This window comes from Prosopis cineraria, unplaced genomic scaffold (assembly GCF_029017545.1).
Source record: "Prosopis cineraria cultivar Desert tree isolate PC_DT_omini unplaced genomic scaffold, ASM2901754v1 PC1, whole genome shotgun sequence".
Taxonomy (NCBI): domain Eukaryota; kingdom Viridiplantae; phylum Streptophyta; class Magnoliopsida; order Fabales; family Fabaceae; genus Prosopis; species Prosopis cineraria.
The window spans coordinates 26580625-26602228 of record NW_026555332.1 but is presented as its reverse complement, the minus strand read 5'-3'; the positions used below and the strand labels follow the sequence as shown (position 1 = coordinate 26602228).

At 33.8% G+C, this 21604-nt stretch overlaps 1 non-coding gene across 1 annotated transcript; it reads right to left on the bottom strand.

The window, feature by feature from the left end:
* Positions 1-484: 484 nt before the first annotated feature.
* On the bottom strand, positions 485-591 carry LOC129296759 (small nucleolar RNA R71). The gene has a single exon (XR_008589928.1). It is a non-coding gene; the product is annotated as a small nucleolar RNA R71 (small nucleolar RNA).
* Between the last annotated feature and the right edge of the window lie 21013 nt (positions 592-21604).

Below are 21604 nucleotides of genomic sequence, written 5' to 3'. Positions count from 1 at the left end.
AACAATGGAAGGTATCTTAGGACATGAGCATGTGCATAATGAGGGCCATGGGAATGGGAATGAGAATTTGCATGATGATGGCCATGTTAATAATGAATTTGAAGGCTTGCATAACCCTAGAGAGGAGAGGAGCATTAGGCAATTAACTCAACCTAATTGGCATGATAATCCTTATGGCTTATATGTTCCTCCTACTAATGTTCAATTTGAAATTAAATCCTCTTTGATTAATGCATTGCCTAAATTTCATGGGTTACCGGGAGAGGATTGCCATAGGTTTTTGCATACTTTCCTATTGGTTTGTGATACTATGAAGCCTATGCATGTAAATGTTGATGATGTTCAAGCTAAGGCTTTTGTATTTTCTCTTGAAGGTTTAGCAAAGGAGTGGTATTTCAACTACCCTTCTTATGTGAAAGTGAGCACATGGGCCGAGCTAAGAAGACTCTTCTTAGATAAATTCTTTCCAAATTCCAAGGTCACCAATTTGAGAAAGCAAATCTATGGGGTCCAACAAGGAGAGGATGAGAGTCTCTATGAGTATTGGACTAGATTCCAAGGCCTTTTGGCTAAATGCCCACACCATCAAATTTCTAGTGAGAATTTAGTCCAATATTTCTATGAGGGCTTGATTCCAAGAGACAAAGTTAACATTGATGCCGCTAGTGGTGGATGCTTGATTGACCTCACTTCCTTAAAGGCTTGGGAACTAATTGACAAGATGGCTTCAAGTGGTGCTCAATACTCTACAAGGGAAAAGAAAAATGTGAATATGGTAGGTTCCTCAGTTCTTAATGATTCATATGTGGACTTGCTAGCTGCCAAGATTGGGAGAATGTTGGCTCCACAAATATCTCAAGTGAGCAATGTAAGTACTTCTCAAGCACTTGTCCCTTATTCTTGTACTTTTTGTGACTCACCTATGCATGTAGAAAGCAATTGTCCTATTAAGTTTGAACAAGTAAATGCTATCTACAATGGAAAACAATCCTATAGTGGGAGGCAAGGGCAAGGAGCTTATTCTAATACTTACAACCCTTCATGGAGAGACCATCCTAATTTCTCCTATTCAAATCCAAATGTGGCTTTACAAGACAATCAACAAAGAGGATCCTATCAAAACACCTTTGGCCGTGACCCTCCACCTCATTTGTCTCAAGGTAGCTCTTCTCAAAGTTACAATCCAAGTGGTAATTCTCTTACACCTTCTTCTAATTCTTATAGTGATAGGAGGCTTGTTCCAATTGAGAGTTCTTCTAATTCAAACTCTTCTAATGATGTGAATGTGTTACGTAAGCAGTTGATTGAAATGAACTCTTTGTATAAAAACATGTATGATGGCTTAGGGAACAAGGTAGAGAGTATGGGTAACAAGTGTGAGAACATGAACTCTAAAATTGATGCCCTTACTTCTCAAATGAATATGCTTGCTAACCAATTAAGTGCAGCCAATGCTCAAGCCTCTACATTACCATCCAACACCGTTGCTAATCCTAAAGCTAATCTTAATGCTATCACATTGAGGAGTGGCAAGGAGTTGGGAGAAAGAGTACAAGAAGACAAAAGACAAGGGAAGGCCGAAAAGCCCTCTTTAAATTCTTCAATTGATGTTAATGTTTCTAGTTCTTCTTTTGCTCCTAATGATGCATCTTTTTGTAGAGATGATGAGGATGAAAACATTGAGGAGATCATATGTGAGCAACCACCATCTAAGGTGGAAAAGGGGACTATGGCCGAGTTGTTTAGTAAGGAAAAAGAGGGAGAGGCCGAGCAAAGTGAAACAAGAAAGGAGAGTTCAAGGAAGGAAGAAGGAAAGCAAAGTCAAGAGATTATGAAGAAGCTTCCTTTTCCACAAGCACAAGTGGTCCCTAAGCAAGTAAAGGGACAATTTGATCAAGAGGTATATGATTTCTTCCACAAGATTCATGTTAATGTACCCTTGATGGATGTAGTTAAGAACTTTCCTAAGTATGCCAAATTTTTGAAAGATTGTTGTACAAATAAAAGAAAATTTAGGCCTAATGCAAGGGTACAATTACCCTCATCTGTGAGTGCTATCATGAAGCCTCAACTCCTTATAAAATGTGAAGACCCCGGTTCCTTCACAATTCCATGCAAGATTGGCAACACACATTTTTCTCATGCATTGATAGACTTAGATGCAGCCATTAATGTTATGCCTCTTTCAATTTATCATGCCTTGAGTCTTGATTGCATGCATAAGACACCTATGATATGCCAATTAGCGGATAGAAGTGTTAGAAGACCACATGGAGTAGTAGAAGACTTGTTGGTTTGTGTTAAAGGTCTATTATTTCCTGTGGATTTCTATGTGCTTGATATGTCAAAAGAAGGGAGTGGGGATGATATTTTGATTTTAGGAAGGCCATTTATGAGGACTGCCCGTACATTGATTGACATGGAAAAAGGTAGTTTGATTTTGAAATGTGGAGAGGATCATGTTATTTTTAATATATATGAAGCAATGAAACATCCTTTTGAGGATTATTCTTTGTTAGGTGTAAGTTCCATTGAGTTATTGCTTCATGATGCTTGTGAGTCTCACATGCTTGATTCTTTCTCACATGTTGATGATGATTTGTCTCTTGTTACTACTACATGTATTGATGGATGTAGTTGTCCTATTTGTTTAGAGATTGATGCATGCTTGAATGATGCAACTACTTCTTCTCATGATTTGTTTAAAATATCTCCTATGCTTGATCTTGAAATGCTTGAGAAGGGTATATCTTCTTGTGTTGTAGGTACTAAAGCCATTAAGGCCGAATCTATGAGTTTTTCTCCACTCGAGCTTGATGTTCTTAGGATTCCCAAGCTATTGGAGGAAAATTCTACACTTTCACATGTCGAGGCTGTGGCTCAAGTCCAAGCACTTGAGGACAAGTTGCAAGAAAAGGGGGAGGCTGTAAAGAAAGAAGAGGAGAAATCAAAAACAAGTGACAAGCCTAAAAGACAAGATAGTACCATGGAATATTCCACCAAATTAGACTTGAAGAAGCTCATTCCCTCTTGTGTAGAGCCACCTACCTTGGAGTTGAAGCCTTTACCATCCAATCTCAAGTATACATATCTCATTGAGAATGAGAAGCTTCCGAAGACAGATTCTAAGCCTCGCTTGATTCGATGGGTGATCTTAATGCAAGAATTTGATGTGGAGATAAGGGATAGGAGTGGTTCTACCAATCAAGTAGCGGATCATTTGTCTAGACTACCTCATTTAAAAGCTACTATGGTAAACTCTAACCCTACTATTCCTTGTGATTCATTTCCTGATGAGGCATTGTGTGCCATTTCATCTAAGCCTCCATGGTATGCCTCTTTTGCTAACTATATTGAGTGTAGAGTCTTGCCTCCTTGTGCTTCACGTTTTGCCATTGAAAAATTAAAAAGAGAGTCTAGATTTTACATTTGGGAACCACCTTTGATGTGGAAGATTTTTAGTGATAAAGTGATTAGGAGGTGTGTTGATGATGTTGATGTGCCTTCTGTTCTTGAATTTTGTCACTCTCATGCATGTGGTGGTCATTTTAGCTCAAATAAGACAGCTAGGAAGGTTTTAGATTGTGGATTGTATTGGCCTAGCTTGTTTAAAGACTCTTATGAATTTTGTAAAGCATGCTTGAAATGTCAAAAGGTTAGTAGTTGGGGTAAGAGACATGAAATGCCTCAACAACCCATTTTATTTTGTGAGATTTTTGATGTTTGGGGCATTGACTTCATGGGTCCCTTTCCACCATCCTTTAGTTTTGAGTACATATTACTTGGTGTTGATTATGTTTCAAAGTGGATTGAAGCCATTCCTACTAGAACTTGTGATGCTAAGATTGTTTTGAAGTTTCTCAAATCTAATATTTTTTGTAGGTATGGAGTTCCTAAGGCCTTGGTAAGTGACCAAGGATCCCACTTTTGCAATAAGATGATGAAGGCTCTCTTGGCTAAATATGGGGTGCATCACAAAATCTCTACACCATATCATCCCCAAACTAATGGCCAAGCCGAAGTATTAAATAGAGAAGTCAAGAAAATCCTAACCAAGGTGGTGAACACAAATAGGAAGGATTGGTCTTTACACTTGGAGGATGCTTTGTGGGCTTATCGGACCGCTTATAAGACTCTTATTGGCATGTCTCCTTTTCGATTGGTGTATGGAAAGGCTTGCCACCTCCCTGTGGAGATAGAGCATAGGGCCTATTGGGCCATCAAGAAACTAAACTTGGATTTCCATCTTTCGGCTAAGGAGAGATTTCTTCAAATGCAAGAACTTGAGGAGCTTAGGTTGGATGCCTATGAGTCTTCTAGAATCTATAAGGAGAAAACAAGGATCCTTCATGACAAGCTAATCTTGAGGAAAAAGTTCCAAGAAGGAGATCAAGTCCTCTTGTTCCAAACAAGGTTTATTCATAAGCATGCCAAGTTGAAGTCTAAGTGGGAGGGACCATATCTAGTGACCAAGGTGTTTCCCTATGGGGTTTTGCAACTCTTGAATAAAGCCACGGGTTCCACTATGCAAATCAATGGTCACCTATGCAAGCTCTACAAAGATGCCAAATCACTTCAAAAGGAGGAGGACTTCTCTCAACATGTTTTTGAACCACCATGATAAGGTTGTATCTCTCTAACCTTGAGCTTTTACCTTCCTTTAATTGATATATTTAATGATAGGTATAGTTCAAGTGTGGGGGAGATGAACCTAGTAGGAAAATTAGAGTTTATTTGCTTTATTTGACTTCTTTGTTTTGTGTTTTAGTTTGAAAAAAAAAATATCTGCACCACACTTTTGTTATGCATTCATTATTGATCTCACCTTATTTTATCACTAGTCTATACATACATTGAGGACAATGCATGATTTAAGTGTGGGGGAGAGAAATAAACATTTTGTTTTGTTTGTTTGGTTTTGTTTGGTTTTGCAAAAAAAAAAATTCAAAAAAAAAATTTCTTTGTTTTGTTTTGTTTGAGGTTACTTAATTACCTAGCTCTTGAATGGATATTTTGATTCTTGAGATGTGGTAATTTTTAGGATTGAATAGGTGTGAAATGAACATTCTTTTACCTTGAATTAATGGATTAGAGTAGCATATTACCCATTCATGGAAGAGGCTAAACACTCATGTGTGATTAATTCCTTAGTGATGTTACCCTCTAGAATTTGTTTCACTTCTTAATTAAGACCATATATCTTGCACTTGTTTGATAGGAGATGAGAGATGGCATTCATAAAAAATAGCCAAGAGCTAAATAGCCAACCTATTATTATTTATTATCCTTTGTTAGCCACTTTGAGCCTTTGGTTTGATTCTTAAAAAAAAAAATATTCACCCTATTTTTCCCCAAGGAATGCATGTTACACTTTTATATGTCTTTTTAATATTCATTGCATGTCCTAGATCAAATGAGTGGATGCCTATTATCATTTCTCTATCCATTACTTCCATTGTTTTCAAAGAGTTAGGGGCAACCAAAAAAAAAACAACAAAGATAGATTTGAAAAAAAAAAATTAGTCAAAAAGAAAAGAAATAAAGTTGCTAGAAAAAGAAAAAAAAAGAAGAAAAAAAAAGAAAAGAAAGAAAAAAAATAAAATAAAAATAAAAGTTGCCTAGCTCATCCATTCCATTTGTTTTATTATTTCTTATCATTTCTTTCCATCCTCATTGTGTTAAGGTGTTCACTCAATTGAGTTAGGTTATGCTTTGCATATTAAGGGGATATATCTTGATTTAGTATTATTTTGATGCTAACCCTATTTTTTTTTATATACATGCATTTCTTAGACATCCTTTCATTACCTATATCACAACCTAATAAAGTCCATTTGATTCTTGATTGCAAGTGTTATTTAGTGATGGAGATGTAGAAGGGTTACAAATTCATAGTAGGGTTTATCCTAAGAAATTTTGAGTGAAATTTAATACCTTATACACTTTGAGTGATGAGAGTAAACACTTAATCTAGAGAGGCTTACTCTTTGACATTGATTCTTGGTAAGGGTTTGTTTGTGATGTGCATAATTCTTTTGTAATTATTGCCACATTGATTGATAATTTGTAGAAGTTCATGAGCTAGTATTTTAGTGACTTGAAACAATGTTTTTCTCTTATTTCTTTGTCTTATAGTTTCTTTTGGGACCTTTTTCACTTGATTTTGCCCGGAGTGCAAAAGCTAAGTGTGGGGGAATTGATAGAACACATTTGTTACCCACTTTTATTTGTCAATTAGGACCATTTTATTAATGATTTATCACCTTCAAGTGCACACATTGCATTAGATTTGGAACTTTGCCTAAGTTTCTAATATCAGTGCACTAGGGGCATTTTGGTCCAAAAAAATGAACTTTTGAGAAAATGTACAAGAAAAATTGACAAAGTGCATTTTATGTCCAGTTGATGAATGGTGAAATTATATTTTTAAAATTCATTTTAGTTTGGGAGTAATTAAATAAAAAGTCAACACTTTCTTGAGTGTCTTAGTTTGTCCTAGTTTTTGGTTTGCCTTTGTGTGAAAATTTTTATATAATTTTGTGCAGCCTAAAACTTAGTTAATTTAATAAATTCTCCCTTCTAAATATGAATTTAATTCTGGACACGAATTAGATTTTATTATATCATATGGTATTTAATTGAATTATGTGATTTATGTGACATAGGTGGCATGTGACTTGTGCATCAATTGGGCAATTGAGGTCAACACTCCTTGAGGTCAATGGCTGATGGTTTGCACGTGAATTATGATTATTTTGAGAGGTTAAATCAGCTAAAATGATGTGGATGACACATGGGAAATTAGGCACACATTGGAATCATCTACAAACCAATAGGAAGTTGCCACCTTGCAAGTGTGACAAGGCTCCCATTTACATTTGCAAGTGTGACCGCATAGGCTTGACATCTTTATTTCAATGTTCATACTAAGAATCCTATTAAGGACCAACACAAATAACCCTATAGTTGAATTTATTCTTAATTGAATTTTGTGCCTTAATGTCTTAGATTTACCAACATACACTATTCTCATTATGACTAATTTGATTCCTCTTGAGTCAGTCTAAGACCCAGATAGTCTCTTTTATATGCACAGTATTCACAATTATGAATTAACAAATTGTTTCATAAGGGAAATGTCTTGAATACGACCATGGGTGTATATATTTAAGGTAATCTTCCTTTCGCCCATATATCACTTTGATAAGAGACAGTTGCTTTCCAACCATGATACCGTTAGGTCGCATCAATCATGACTATAGGATGTATGTTAAAGTAACAAACATTGTGACATATCTCTATGATAATGTCAAAGTCAAAAAACATCATTGAAAGGATTTTCCTTTCTGGGACTCACACAGTAATGAAGCAGGGATTTATTCACTTGCTTTCCAATTGCAATTTTTTAGCACATGTGGTATGAAACACATGTTATGATATTACTCTTGCTTGTAAGAGCATACATCATTTTCATTTATTATTAAAATCATATAAGCTTAAGTTTAGATACTCACTATACCTAAACCCAAATTCTTCTATTCTATTGATCTCACATGATGTCAATTTAGAATAATTTGTTATTTGTCTACAGACAACATGGATATGGGGATCTATAACTCGATCCAAGTATACTTGTGGTCTTATCTCGACTTGTTCTTTAATTGAGGCAAATATGATTTTTGTTTCTTCTCTACTATATCAATACTTATGTTGCCTTGCTAACACAAATGTCTCATCTTTGATTTCAATGTTAAAGGCAGTTGCTTATGTGAGAGAGTTAACCTTATCAACCTATACAACATACTAGACATTCTATATTCTCAAGTGCACACATATGGAAGTAATGAAAAATTCTCATTACTATAACTAAAATATTATATCAAGTCTGTCTTTTCACAATCTAGACATGCCAAGAACCCTATATGTTTCTCAAATATCTCCTTGGCTATGGGTTTTATTAAGGGATCTACTATCATACATTTTGTGGAAATGTATTGAACAGTGATAACTTTTTGTGCTATATAATCCCTTATAAAATTGTACTTGATGTCTATATGTTTGGTTTTGCTAGGGTACTTAGGATCTTTAGTATAGGTTATGGCTACAGTGTTGTCACAATGAATTAACATTAGATTTGTACTTTGATTTCCGAACCCAAGATGTTTTAAAAATATCTTTATCCATGTAGCCTCTTGGACTGCTACAATACATGCTACAAACTCAACTTTCATAGATTGTAGGGCAATGCATGTTAGCTTCTTGCTGCTCTAACAAATGGCCTCATTATTTACCAAGAAAGTGTAGCCTAAAGTCGATCTTCTTCATCTTCATCTCCACCTAAATTGGTGTCAGAGTATCCTTTTAGATGTAGATCATGATAGAACACATTTGTTACCCACTTTTATTTTTCAATTAGGACCATTTTATTAATGATTTATCACCTTCAAGTGCACACATTGCATTAGATTTGGAACTTTGCCTAAGTTTCTAATATCAGTGCACTAGGGGCATTTTGGTCCAAAAAAATGAACTTTTGAGAAAATGTACAAGAAAAATTGACAAAGTGCATTTTATGTCCAGTTGATGAATGGTGAAATTATATTTTTAAAATTCATTTTAGTTTGGGAGTAATTAAATAAAAAAGTCAACACTTTCTTGAGTGTCTTAGTTTGTCCTAGTTTTTGGTTTGCCTTTGTGTGAAAATTTTTATATAATTTTGTGCAGCCTAAAACTTAATTAATTTAATAAATTCTCCCTTCTAAATATGAATTTAATTCTGGACATGAATTAGATTTTATTATATCATATGGTATTTAATTGAATTATGTGATTTATGTGACATAGGTGGCATGTGACTTGTGCATCAATTGGGCAATTGAGGTCAACACTCCTTGAGGTCAATGGCTGATGGTTTGCACGTGAATTATGATTATTTTGAGAGGTTAAATCAGCTAAAATGATGTGGATGACACATGGGAAATTAGGCACACATTGGAATCATCTACAAACCAATAGGAAGTTGCCACCTTGCAAGTGTGACAAGGCTCCCATTTACATTTTAATTTCTTTTTTCCTTATTTTAATTAAGCTTCAGCTGATGGGAGACACCAAGGAGCACGCCATTTTAAGCCTCAAATGGGATCCAACACATATCTCATTCATCTTCCATATTCTCTCTCTCTTGTTCATAGTGTTCTTCATTTTCTCTCTTTTGTTCTTCATTTTCCAGCATCCTAACCTCCATTTTTCAGCCACCAAACCTCCACAAAACTCATACCATTCTTCTCCTCTCTTCATTTTCGTTCCATCCCTTCCATTTTCACAAGGATTGAAGCTCATTTCCATCATTCAAGAGCTATGGAGTTTGGTCTTCACAAGCAATCACTAGGGTTCTTGAAGATGAAGATTGGCTAAGTTTCTTTGTGGAATCCTAGAGAGATGAAGATGGAGGATGAGTCTTGAGCTTCAAATTGGCTAAATTCTTTTGTTTCCTATCCTCTTCTCTTTTTACTAGATGGTTAGATTCCTTAATCTAGGGTTTAATCATCTTAGCTTATAAATTCTAATTTGAATTTGATGTTGATGTAAAGAGAGAGGATTGTTTCATTTAATTTCTTCCTTAGACAGCCATGACTGAATTTTGCCACTCTTTGTTTGGCACATAATCTTGTGTTTTTCAATTAGTGAATTTCTTGTGTTAATATTGCATAATCTTGTGGTGTTAATGCTTGTGTTGTTGAGTAGCTTGACATAATCTTGTGGTTGCTCAATTTATGTGTTTGACCATGGCTGTTGAGAGAGGATTTTGAGTGAATCACTTGGCTAATGTCTTCACCAATTGGTTAATTAAACTAGGGACTTTAATCTAAGACCTAGGGAGGTTAGCTAATTAGGTTAATTGGCTTAGGATAATTTTCTTAAGTCATGACAGCTTTAGTCAAGAGGAAAGGGAAGCTAAACTTAGCCTAATCATGAGAAGATAATGAGTCCAAAATTAACTAATCTCTAGGGTTCCATTATTGTAAAAAGGGAAGTTCATTTCACTCACTTTCACTAGCATTTTAATTACTTGCATATTAGGTAATTAGTTTAGATAATTAGCTAGATAACTAAATTCCTACAAACTTTGGTTGATTTATTTCACTAGATAACTTTCAATTAGACTTAAAACCATTCCTTGGGAGATGACCTAGGGTTGGCCCTATATTGCATTAGGGTTAGCTTTAGTATAATTTTGAGGATAAGTGACTAATTTCCTATCAGATCACTCCTTTGATAGCACAATGTTAGAAATTATGCCCTAAGGCTAATTATTGTAATATGCACATTATTATTTAATCAATTTCTCTTTTGTTATTATATCAATTGCATGTTCACTATAATAACTATGTCCTTAGATAAACTATAGTGATTGTCCTAAATATCCCTTGTCGGTCATCTGTGAGGGATCATAGGTGAAACAAGATTAGTATGACTTTAATTAATTATAGAGATATAAATCAAAGTCATAGGCACTTGAAACAGTACAAGGTGCTGGACCAACCCACTATGAGAAAGCTGCATGGTACAAGTCATAAGCTTATCTCATATGTAATCATACCACTAAGTCCTTTGACTTGAGATCATCATGGATTCCTACATGATAACCACTGAACTTTCACCTAATTAAAAGTCACCTTTGACTGGGTGATCACAAAGGCTATGATTGAGTTTAATGATATTCATGTAGAGGAATATGAGTGGTCCAAATGGAATTTATCCCTCATATTAATTGAGAGATATTACCGGGCCCCTCGATAAGTAAGACTGAGAAAATGCATGGCCATACTATAATGGAAAGGGTTTTTCCATTATTATGTCAGTCTACTCAGAGATCGAGAAAGTAATGGTCAGGTAAAGGAGAACGAAAATTCCATGTCTTACACTTGACCAAAATATCGCATGATAAAAGGGATGTGATGCGATTATATGTAGATTGCATTAGATCATTGATCCCCACGTGAATTAGATAGTTGTAATGTCTTGGTAGAGGTCACTTTTGACTTATGGGCTAATAGCATAAGTAGCCTACTGCTAACTTCATATGGGCCTATAGGGTCGCACACAAGAACAACCCAACTAGAGCTATAATGTCCAAGTTTATTGAATCTGGACTGTGTCCAGATTCAATGAATGTAATGCTTTTCTAGGGTAAATGAATTATATATATATATTTGAATATTTGTTTGATAAATATTTATATATATTTATATGAAATATAAAATTCAAAATATAATTATATATATATATATATATTTTCAAAATATATATATGTATATTCGTGTATGTATACATATATATATATATGTATGTATATGTATATGATATATAAAATTCAAAATATAATATATATATATATATATATATTTTTTTTTGAAATATATACATATATGTGTATTTTTGTGTATACATATATATAATATATAATATGTATATCTGATATATTATATTATATTATATTATATTGTGTTAGTTTTAAATTTTATTTTATTTCATAGATTGAATTTAATAACTAATATGATATGAGAGAATATCATATCAATTTTATAATTTGAATTTATGAGATAAATTTAAATTAGATATGATATCATAGGTTAAATTTATGAGATAAATTTAATTAAAATTTCATTGGCTTACTAAAGGAAGACAAAAACCTTAATATATATATATATATATATATGATATAGGAGGGGGCGTGCCCATTAAAGAGAGAGCTAGAAAGAGTCTTGATGACCAAAGACTTTGAAAGCTACAAAAAACCCTAAAGAAAAGGAAGAATGATGTTCAAAGATGAACGGACATTGGGAGCACTAGCACGCTGTTTGAGTTAGAGAGCTGTTCATGTGGATACTAGTAAAGGGAGAAGATCTACATTGTCGGCTCCTAAGATCCAAATTCTTATACAAAACACATGTAGAATTCAAAACTTAAAAGGTAACTCTTCTATCTACCTTGACTTAAATGAGTTCGTTCGGTCCATATTGAGATAAGAACTTTTAAATTAATCTTTCACTACACCTCCCTATCCAACACATAGTGCATAGTCAATAGTACCTTTTAAGTATCTTAAGATCCTCTTTATAGGCTTCCAATGTTCTTTATCGAGGTTGGATTGGTAATGACTCACAAGTCCTACAGCATAGCAGATGTCTAGTCTTGTATACATCATTGCATATATCGGACTTTTGACTGCACTGCCATATAGAACTCTTTCCATCTTCTTTTTAGCTGTCTCAATTTTAGGAACTATATCACAACTAATCTTCATACCTGAAGCTACTAGGGTATCCATAGGTTTATAGTCTTTCATATTAAAACTCTCAAGAATTTTCATTATATAATTCTTTTGTGAAAGAGAAAGGAGCTTCTTAGAGCGACTTCTTTGGATTTTAACTCCAATAATGTATTTTGCTTTACCCATATCCTTCATCTCAAAATTTGATGAAAACCATTCTTTAATAGTGATTATCGAATCCAGACTATTTCTGGCTAATAGAACACTTTTGATTTGTAAATGAGGATTCAAATCTAGTATAAATGTGTGTAACTACATTACAGCATTTGCTATGCAAGAGCAAGATTCCAAATATCATAACAAGATTGAAAATGTGAATGCAAAGTATGACTTTATATGAGATATGGCAGAGATAGTTGTATTTTCACAACTAATTCCTACACAATATGTGATAACAATTCCCCTTACAAAGCTTACAGCCAAGGAGGTGTTCATAAAATGTGTTAAGTCCCTTGGCATGTGTAGGAAATGAAATAGCAAACATGGCTATATATATGTATATGCATACATGTGTGTGTGTGTATGGAAGTACACAATATCTAGTATGTTGTACAGGTTAAAAAGGTTGGCTCTCTCACATGAGCAACCACCTTTGACCCTCAAGAGGAGTGGGTAAAGTTATGACATTTGTGTTCACTAATAGGGTAGCAAGAGTGCTAATATGGTAAAGAAAAAACACAAACTATATGTTGCCTTAACATAGAATGAGGAGTGTGTTGAGATGAGATATATATATATATATATATAGATCAAATCATGGATTTCCACATATGTGATACCTGTAGCCAGACAACAAATTCTTCAAGATTGACGTCATGTGAGATTAGTGGAAGAATTTAGGTTAGATACAATGTGTGTCTAGACTTAAGTCTGTACGGTGTTAACGATAAATGAAAAATGACATACACTCTTATGAGATAAGAGTAATGCCATAGAATGTGATTCATACCATATGTGTTTAAGAACCTTGGGAAGTAAGTGAAATAATCCCTATTACATTGCTGTATGAGTCCTAGAAAGGAATAATCTTTTCATTGATGTCCTTTAACTTTGACAATATCATGGAGGTAAGTTATAGTGCCTGCTACTTTAACATATATCCTATGATCATGATAGATACAATCTAAAGGTAATGTTCTATGAAAGTGACTATTTCTTGTTAAAGTGATATATGGGCAAAAGGAAGATTACTTGATATAGACACGCCTATGCTAGTGTCTAAGACTAGTCCATTATGATATCATTTTATAGATTTCATAAATGCACACACTATGCATATGAGAAAGGAAATCTAAGTCTTGTACTAACTTATAGAGGGATTAGATTGTCCAAGATAAAAGTGTATATAAGGTAAATCAAGGACATCCAAGGCACAAAATTGACATAAGAACAAATTTGCTTTAGGGTTATTTTGTACTGGTTTGTAATAGGATTTCTAGTACAAATGCCCAAAATGGAGACATCAAGCCTATGCTCATAATAAAGCACCTCATTTGAAAAGAGGAAAGAGATAGAGATAGGATCAGTGATATCTTATCCACCAAGTGTAAGTAGGAAATGTTAGGATATCCATCCTTGGTGGATTAGGCCTAAAGATAAGCCCACATTAATAAATGGGGCATTATCATAATACAAAGGAAGTTTGGGTTCTTAATTGTAATTTAGATGGGTACTTAAGCAATATATTCTCCTCTTCCTATATTGTGGAGAAAGCAGTTACTTTCAAATATGAAAACCGCGTATGAAGTAGGAGTCAAATAAGGAGCGCATGAAACCATATTTGAGGACTCTCTGCCATATCTCCAAAAAGAAAAACTTCCCTTTTCTAGTTCTCTCCTCTCCTCTTTCCATGTCATTTTCATCTCCTTCAACCTCTCACCGGGTTAGTTTGACTCAGTTCCTTTTACGGGTTGGGTCCGTTGGACTAGAAATTTTTGGAGGCCATATCTCCTCTGTTTGATCTCTATTTTACATGTTATTGGTGTCATTTTCTTAATTTTTTTGAGCTCTACATGTTTATGCAATCCTTTTGTCTAAAAAACCTAGTTTTGAAACACCCATTATTTTGGTTTGTTTTCGTTGTAACTTTCGGCAATTTAGATCGCATGTAAAATGTGTATAGCCTTACATAAAATATTTGTATCAACCAAGAAGCATATAAACATGTTTATTTGGCTAGAACAATAATAAAAACAAACAGAGGTAAATGATATGAAAAAAATGGAACTGGTAGATTTGCATGTATATGGAGTAAGCAAATCAAAGTCTCATCTTGTTTTCCTAATTTTTTTAATCCAGAGGGCTTCCTGGGGTGCGTATGGGATCAGATTGAGATACGGTTTGTCTTAAAAAATTTCTAAATTTGAGATCTTCATTTTGATATGCTGTTTTCCTTTTTTAAGATAAAATAATAATTTTTTTGAGTTATTCAGTGCATTTTATAAGTTTAATCAATAAAAAAATTAAATTTTTTATTATTTAGGAAAATATGAAGTAAGAGGCTTCTGACAACACTGATAACTCAAAATTATTTTGTTACCATTGAGTATCTAGATGAGCCAGATTATAAGCCTCTTAGTGAGGATTCTGACGCAGAACCCTTCAAAGAGGGGGAGGAGTGTGAACCTCAAATTGAGGATTCTGATCCTAAAGAGGATCCCAATGTTGATCTTAAAAATGTGTTGGAACAACCTAAAGAAGTGTGCATGATGCTGAGACCAAAATATGAATAATAGGGTAATGAGAATCTTTAAGACAAAGATGAAGATGTAGAACAACCTTTCACATCCTCAGTGATAAAAAATATAGCAAAGAGAGAAGCTAAAAGAGTTAAAAAGCTAGATCACATTTCTCTAATAATAAGAGCATATTCAAGCTTTATAATAAAAGAAGAACAAGTCCTAGTTGTAGGAAAAAATTTCAAACAACTCATGAAAGAACTTGTGTAACATAACATGCAAAACAAGTCATACTCGGGAAATCCTCTATGAAATAGAGCCATCAAGGGGATGAGAGTGCAAGAAAAATATAAAAATATAATTAAGAGTTGTCTTTTTAGGTCTGTACCTTAAAATAATGTAAAATATCTTTCTATTTTTCCAGAATTTGTATTTAGTCAAGTTATGTTATGCTGCTTTTTAAGACCTTAATGATCTATGATATATATATATATATATATATGAAGCATGTTATTTTTTTATGATATTTTTTATTGCTTTATATATAATTCATTTGAGTGGGAGTTCTAAAGTGATAATTCATTTAAGAGCAATATAATGATTATAAAAAAATATTTGTAAAAGTTTTTATAGACTATAGTGATTTTGTTAGAATCAATATAATGGGAGATACAAGCATAGCATCTTGATTGTTGACCTAATAGTATTGTTATCATTCTAAAAAAGAATAATACAAATATAAGACATTGTATGTTTCTCATAAGTATTTTATTCTTTTTTTAATATAGAAAACTATTAATGTGAGATAGTTTCACCTCAGAACTAAGAATGACAACAAAAAGCATTATCATTGAATTGAATAAGGGTGACAAGTTAAATAGGAATAATTGGGATATATGTCATCATAAGGTGTCATATATTTTGGAAGAGCAAGATGCTGTTGAGCCACTAACTATGGTCATAGCCAAGCTAAAGGTAGGAAACTCGGCTCAACATAAAAGAGATCAATAGGCATTTGTGGCATGGAAATGACAAAATAGTATCACACGAATAACACTCCTAAGTACTATGATGGATAATCTGATGTGCAAATTTAAAAAGCACTCTACTGCCCAAGCCATGTAGGCTACCTTAAAAGAAAAGTTGGGTACTACCTCAACTACTAAACTAAGAAGGCTGATAATTAAGTTTGTCACTTATAAGCTAAAGCCGAATACTCCTATATGGTAACACCTGAAGGAGATAGCCAACATGATTTGTGAACTTAAGGAAGTTGGGCATGATTTGTCTTATGAATAGCAAGTACAGGATGTAATCAGATCTCTCTCAACCAACTAAGAGCATATGAAGGTTAACCTAACCCACAATGAAGACATCGTTAACTTTAACGATGTGGCTAAGCACCTGGAGCTAGAGGCTAAACATCTGGAGGCATACAAGTCATTTGGATAGGCTTACCTTGTTAAGGAAGGTGGTCCTTTAAATGCTAAGCCTAATAGGGGCAAGAAGCAATAAAAGAAAGGTAATAAGAGTGACCCTAAGGTAAAGAAGGACAAACAACCTTTCAAAAAGAAGGAAAAGAATGGTGGCAAAAAGAGAATTGTCCTTAAAAAGGTCAAATGCTTCGCCTGTCAAAAGATGGGCCATTTTGCAAAGGATTGTCATGAACTTGTGGATTATGTGAATTAACATTTTTCTTATGTTTCCAGTAATGTTTTTCTAATTGAAACAGTTTCCTCTTCTTGGATTGTAGACTTGGGCTCTATAAACCATGTAAGCAAGGATTATGGATATTTTGTAGAGTATTGTCAGTTGCCAAATCAAAGCAAGTGGCTTTATGTTAGCAACAATGCGAGGATTAAGCTGAAAGGAATTGGAACTTGCAAGTTAGTCTTGTGAGGTGGCAAAACCTTAATTTTTCATGATGTTTTACATGCTCCAGACATCCGATAGAACTTAAGTCCTATTGCTTGCCTTTTAGAATTTAGGTTTGTTGTTAATTTTGACGATAAGGTTGCTGACATTACAAACAATTCAACCTTTTATGGTTGTGCTTTTCTTTCAAAAAAAGTTTTTTATTATGGATATTGTTGACAAAATTTATTTTCATGATTGCTTTACCACCTCTTCCATAATGTTGATATAAATATCTAGCATGCTAGACTAGGGCATATTAATCAAAATAGAATGATTAAGCTAACTAAAGAAGGAATGCTAGGTCCAATTACAAACATAAAAATTTCCTTGTGTTAAAATTGTCTTGCTAATAAAGCAACAATAAAACCTTTTCGCTAAAGGTGTTAGGGCTGAAAATCTATTGCAATTAATCCATTCTAATATATGTGATCCTATGAGTGTAAGGGCAAAACATGAAGCTTGGTATTTTGTTACCTTTATTGATGATTTTTCACGTTTTGGTCATGTCTATTTGATATTACAAAAGTTTGAAACTCTTGAGTACTTTAGAGGATACACTAATGAGGTTGAAAATCAAAGAGACAGTAAAATTAAAGCATTGAGAACTGATCGAGGACGTGAATACTTGTTTGATCAATTTAAAGAACTCTGTGAAGAAAAAGAAATATTAGACAACTAACTATTCATGGCACTTCACAATAGAATGGAGTTGCTAAAAGAAGAAATAAAACTCTTCTAGACACAGTTAGGTCAATGATGGCACAAGCAAATCTTCCAATATAGTATTGGGGGGACGTTTTACTAATTGTAGCCTTCATACTTAATTGTGTGACCTCAAAATCAGTTACTTCCACACCTTATGAGTTTTAGAAAAAATGCAAGCCTGATTTAAATATCCTAAGACCATGGGGGTTAGATGCATATGTTCATGATGATTCCTATAAATATGGAAAATTAGATCCAAGAGGGAAGAAATGTATCTTTTTAAGTTATTCTAAGAAATCAAAAGGTTATTTTTTCATTAGTGAAAATGATGATGGAACTATAACAAAAATTTAATCAAGGAATATGGCATTTTAAAAAAATGAGTTTCCTAACAAAGGAGAAGTTGACTGAACTATATCTCTTTATGAGACACGAGAGATACATAATATAGAATAAATAGATAGGATTGAATCATCACAAAATGCTGATCTAAGTAAGAGCACTAAAAGGTCTGTAGGAAGACCAAAAAAGAATCAAAATTCATAAGAGACCCCACTTCAAGAAAGTAATAGAGAGAGTGTGTGAAAAGACGCTTCCAAATTAAGGGCAAAGCATTGATCATAACTCCTCATAATGATGATAAGCCATGTTTTGTAAATGAAGCTTTATTAGGACTTGTTAACAATAAATGGAAGAAAGCAACAAAAGAAGAAATGAATTCCATGAGGACTAATTAAGTATGGAAATTAGTTGATTTACCACGTGGCTGAAAGGCTATTAGGAACAAGCGGGTTCTCAAAATTAAAAGAAAAATAGACGGATCAATTGACAAATACAAGGCTCGCTTAGTAGCAAACGAGTATACAAAACAAGAGGGAATAGATTATAAAGATACTTTTCCCCTCGTTGTACGCTTCCATTCTATCAGACTGATTTTGGCAATAGTAAAAAGTCTGGACTTAGAGTTGCATTAGATGGATGTAAAACCACTTTTCTAAATGGTGATCTGGATGAAGAAATCTATATGCAACTGTCATTAGATTTCATTGAAAAAGGAAAAGAAGATAAAGTATGTAAATTAAATAGATCAATTTATGGACAAAAACAATCATCCAAACAGTGGTGTTTGAGGTTTCACAGAGCAATTACCTCATATGACTTCCAAATGATTGAGGAAGACCACTATTTTTAAATCAAGAGATTCAATGGGAACTTTTCTATATTATCTCTTTATATAGATGATATTTTATTAGCCAAAAATAGTCTGGATTCAATAATTGCTATTAAAGAATGGCTTTTATTAAATTTTGAAATGAAGGTAAAGCAGAATACATTATTGGAGTTAAAATCTAGAGAAATCACTCTAAGAAGCTCCTTACTCTTTCATAAGAGAATTATATAAGGAAAATTCTTGAGCATTTTAATATGAAAGACTGTAAACCCATAGATACCCCAGTAGCTTCAAGTTTGAAGCTTAGTCCTGACATAGGTCCTAAAATTGAGATAGCTAAAAAGAAGATGGAAAGAGTTCCACATGTCAATGCAGTCAAAAGTCTAATGTATGCAATGATGTGTATATGACTAGAGATCTACTATACAGTAAGACTTGTGAGTCGCTACCAATCCAACCCCAGTGGAGAACATTAAAAGGTTGTGAATAGGATCTTAAGATAATTGAAGGGTACTATTAACTATGCATTGTGTTACTAAGGAAGTGATCTACACCTGATGAGGATACTCCGATGCAGATTTGGACGGAGATGAAGATGAACAAAGATCAACTTCAAGCTATACTTTTTTGCTAAACAATGGGGCCATTTGTTGGAGCAACAAGAAGCAAACATGCATTGCCCTGCACTCTATTGAAGCTAAGTTTGTAGCATGTACTGCAACAATGCAAGAGGCTATATGGCTGAAGAGATTTTTAGAACATCTTAGGTTTGGAAATGAAAGTACAAATCTAGTATTAATTCATTGTGACAATACTGCAGCCATAGCCTACACCAAAGATCCTATATACCACAGTAAAACTAAACATATAAACATCAAGTACAACTATGTAAGGGATTATATAGCATAAAATGTTATCAATGTTCAATACATTTCCATAAAATGTCTGATAGCAGATCCCCTAACAAAACTCGTAGCCAAGGAGATATTTGAGAAAGATGTAAGGGCTCTTGGCATGTCCAGATTGTGAAAAGATAGACTTGATGTAATATTTTGGTTATATTAATAAGAATTTTCTATTACTTCTATATGTAGGCACTCGAGAACATATAATGTCTAGTATATTATATAGGTTGATAGGGTTGACTCTCTCACATGAGCAACTACCTTGACATTCAAATCAAAGATGAGACATTTGTGTTCACCAGTAAGGCATCAAAAGTGTTGATATGGTAGGAAAGAAACATAAATCATATGTCACCTTGATCAAAGATCAAGTCGAGGTGAGATCCATAAATATACTTGGATCGAGTCATAGATCCCCATATCCATAATGCCTGTAGTCAAACAACAAATTCTTCTAAATTGATGTCATGTGAGATCTATAGAATAGAAGAATTTGGGTTTAGGTGCAGTGAGTATCTAAACTTAAGTTTGTATGGTGTTATTAATAAATGAAAATGGCATACACTCTTTCGACAAGAGCAACACTATAACATGTGTTTCATACCACATGTGCTTAAGAACCATAATTAGGGAAGCAAGTGAATAAATCCCTGCTTCATTACTGTGTGAGTTGTAGAAAGGAAAATCCTTTCAATAATGTCCTCTGACTTTGACATTATCATGGAGATATGTCAGAGTATCTGCTACTTTAACATACATCCTATGGTTATGATTAATGCGACTTAAAGGAATCATGTTAGGAAAGTGATTGTCTCCTATCAAAGTAGTATATGGGCAAAAGGAAGATTACCTTAAATATACACGTCCATGCTTGTATTCAAGACATGTCCCTTATGAAACAATTTGCTAATTCATAAGTATGGATACTATGCATATAAGAGAGACTATCTAAGTCTTAGACTGACTTGAGAGGGATTAAATTAGTCATAATGAGAAAAGTGTATATCGATAAATCTAGGACATTAAGGCATAAATTCAATTAAGAATAAATTCAACTATAGGGTTATTTGTGCTAGTCCTTAATAGGATTCCTTGTACAAACACTCAAAATAAAGACATCTAGCCTATGTGGTCATAGCAAACCACCTTGTATGAAAGAAGAAAGAGAAAGAGACAAGTCCTGTGATATCTTATCCACCAAGTATGAGTGGGAGATGTTGGATTATCCACTCTTAGTGGATTTGCCCAATATAAAAGCCTATAGGGCTTTACCGCAAATATGAAAGAGTCTAGGTCCTTAAGTGTAATATGCTTTGAGCTTTTGTATGCAAATATCCCTATTATTCAATTTGATTAATTAGAAAGAACAGTTTTGTTTTGTAACCTCCCATATTAGGGAATAACAAGCATGTGGGGGTCAGTTGAAGCCAATAATAACATAGTGTTGTTTGGCTTTTGGTTATGTACACACTAGAAAAAGACTCTTATACGCTTCCTATTTAATACTTCTCTCTTTCATTTGTGTATTTGATATGAGTCAAAAAACTGAGTCCAACCCTATGGTTAAGTTCCCACATTCAACATACCACTCGGCACTACATTACAAGTATGCATTCCTCCTCCAAAACTTACATATCTAATTTCCTATCAAAAACAAAAGTGCTCTTGAGATAGTATACAGAATCAACATTGATGGGAGTCAGGCGATCAAGATACTGGCATGTTTCACTATTGGGACCAAGATATCGCCTACTTGGAGAGCAGGGAGCGCCTATCTAGAGTATCAGTAGCTTTTGGCAATTTAAGTCTAACCTTTAAAGATGATCAAAATTATTTTGCACTAAATACACTATACAAGATAGCCTAAAACTACAGGAAGAAAGAAACATCCAAA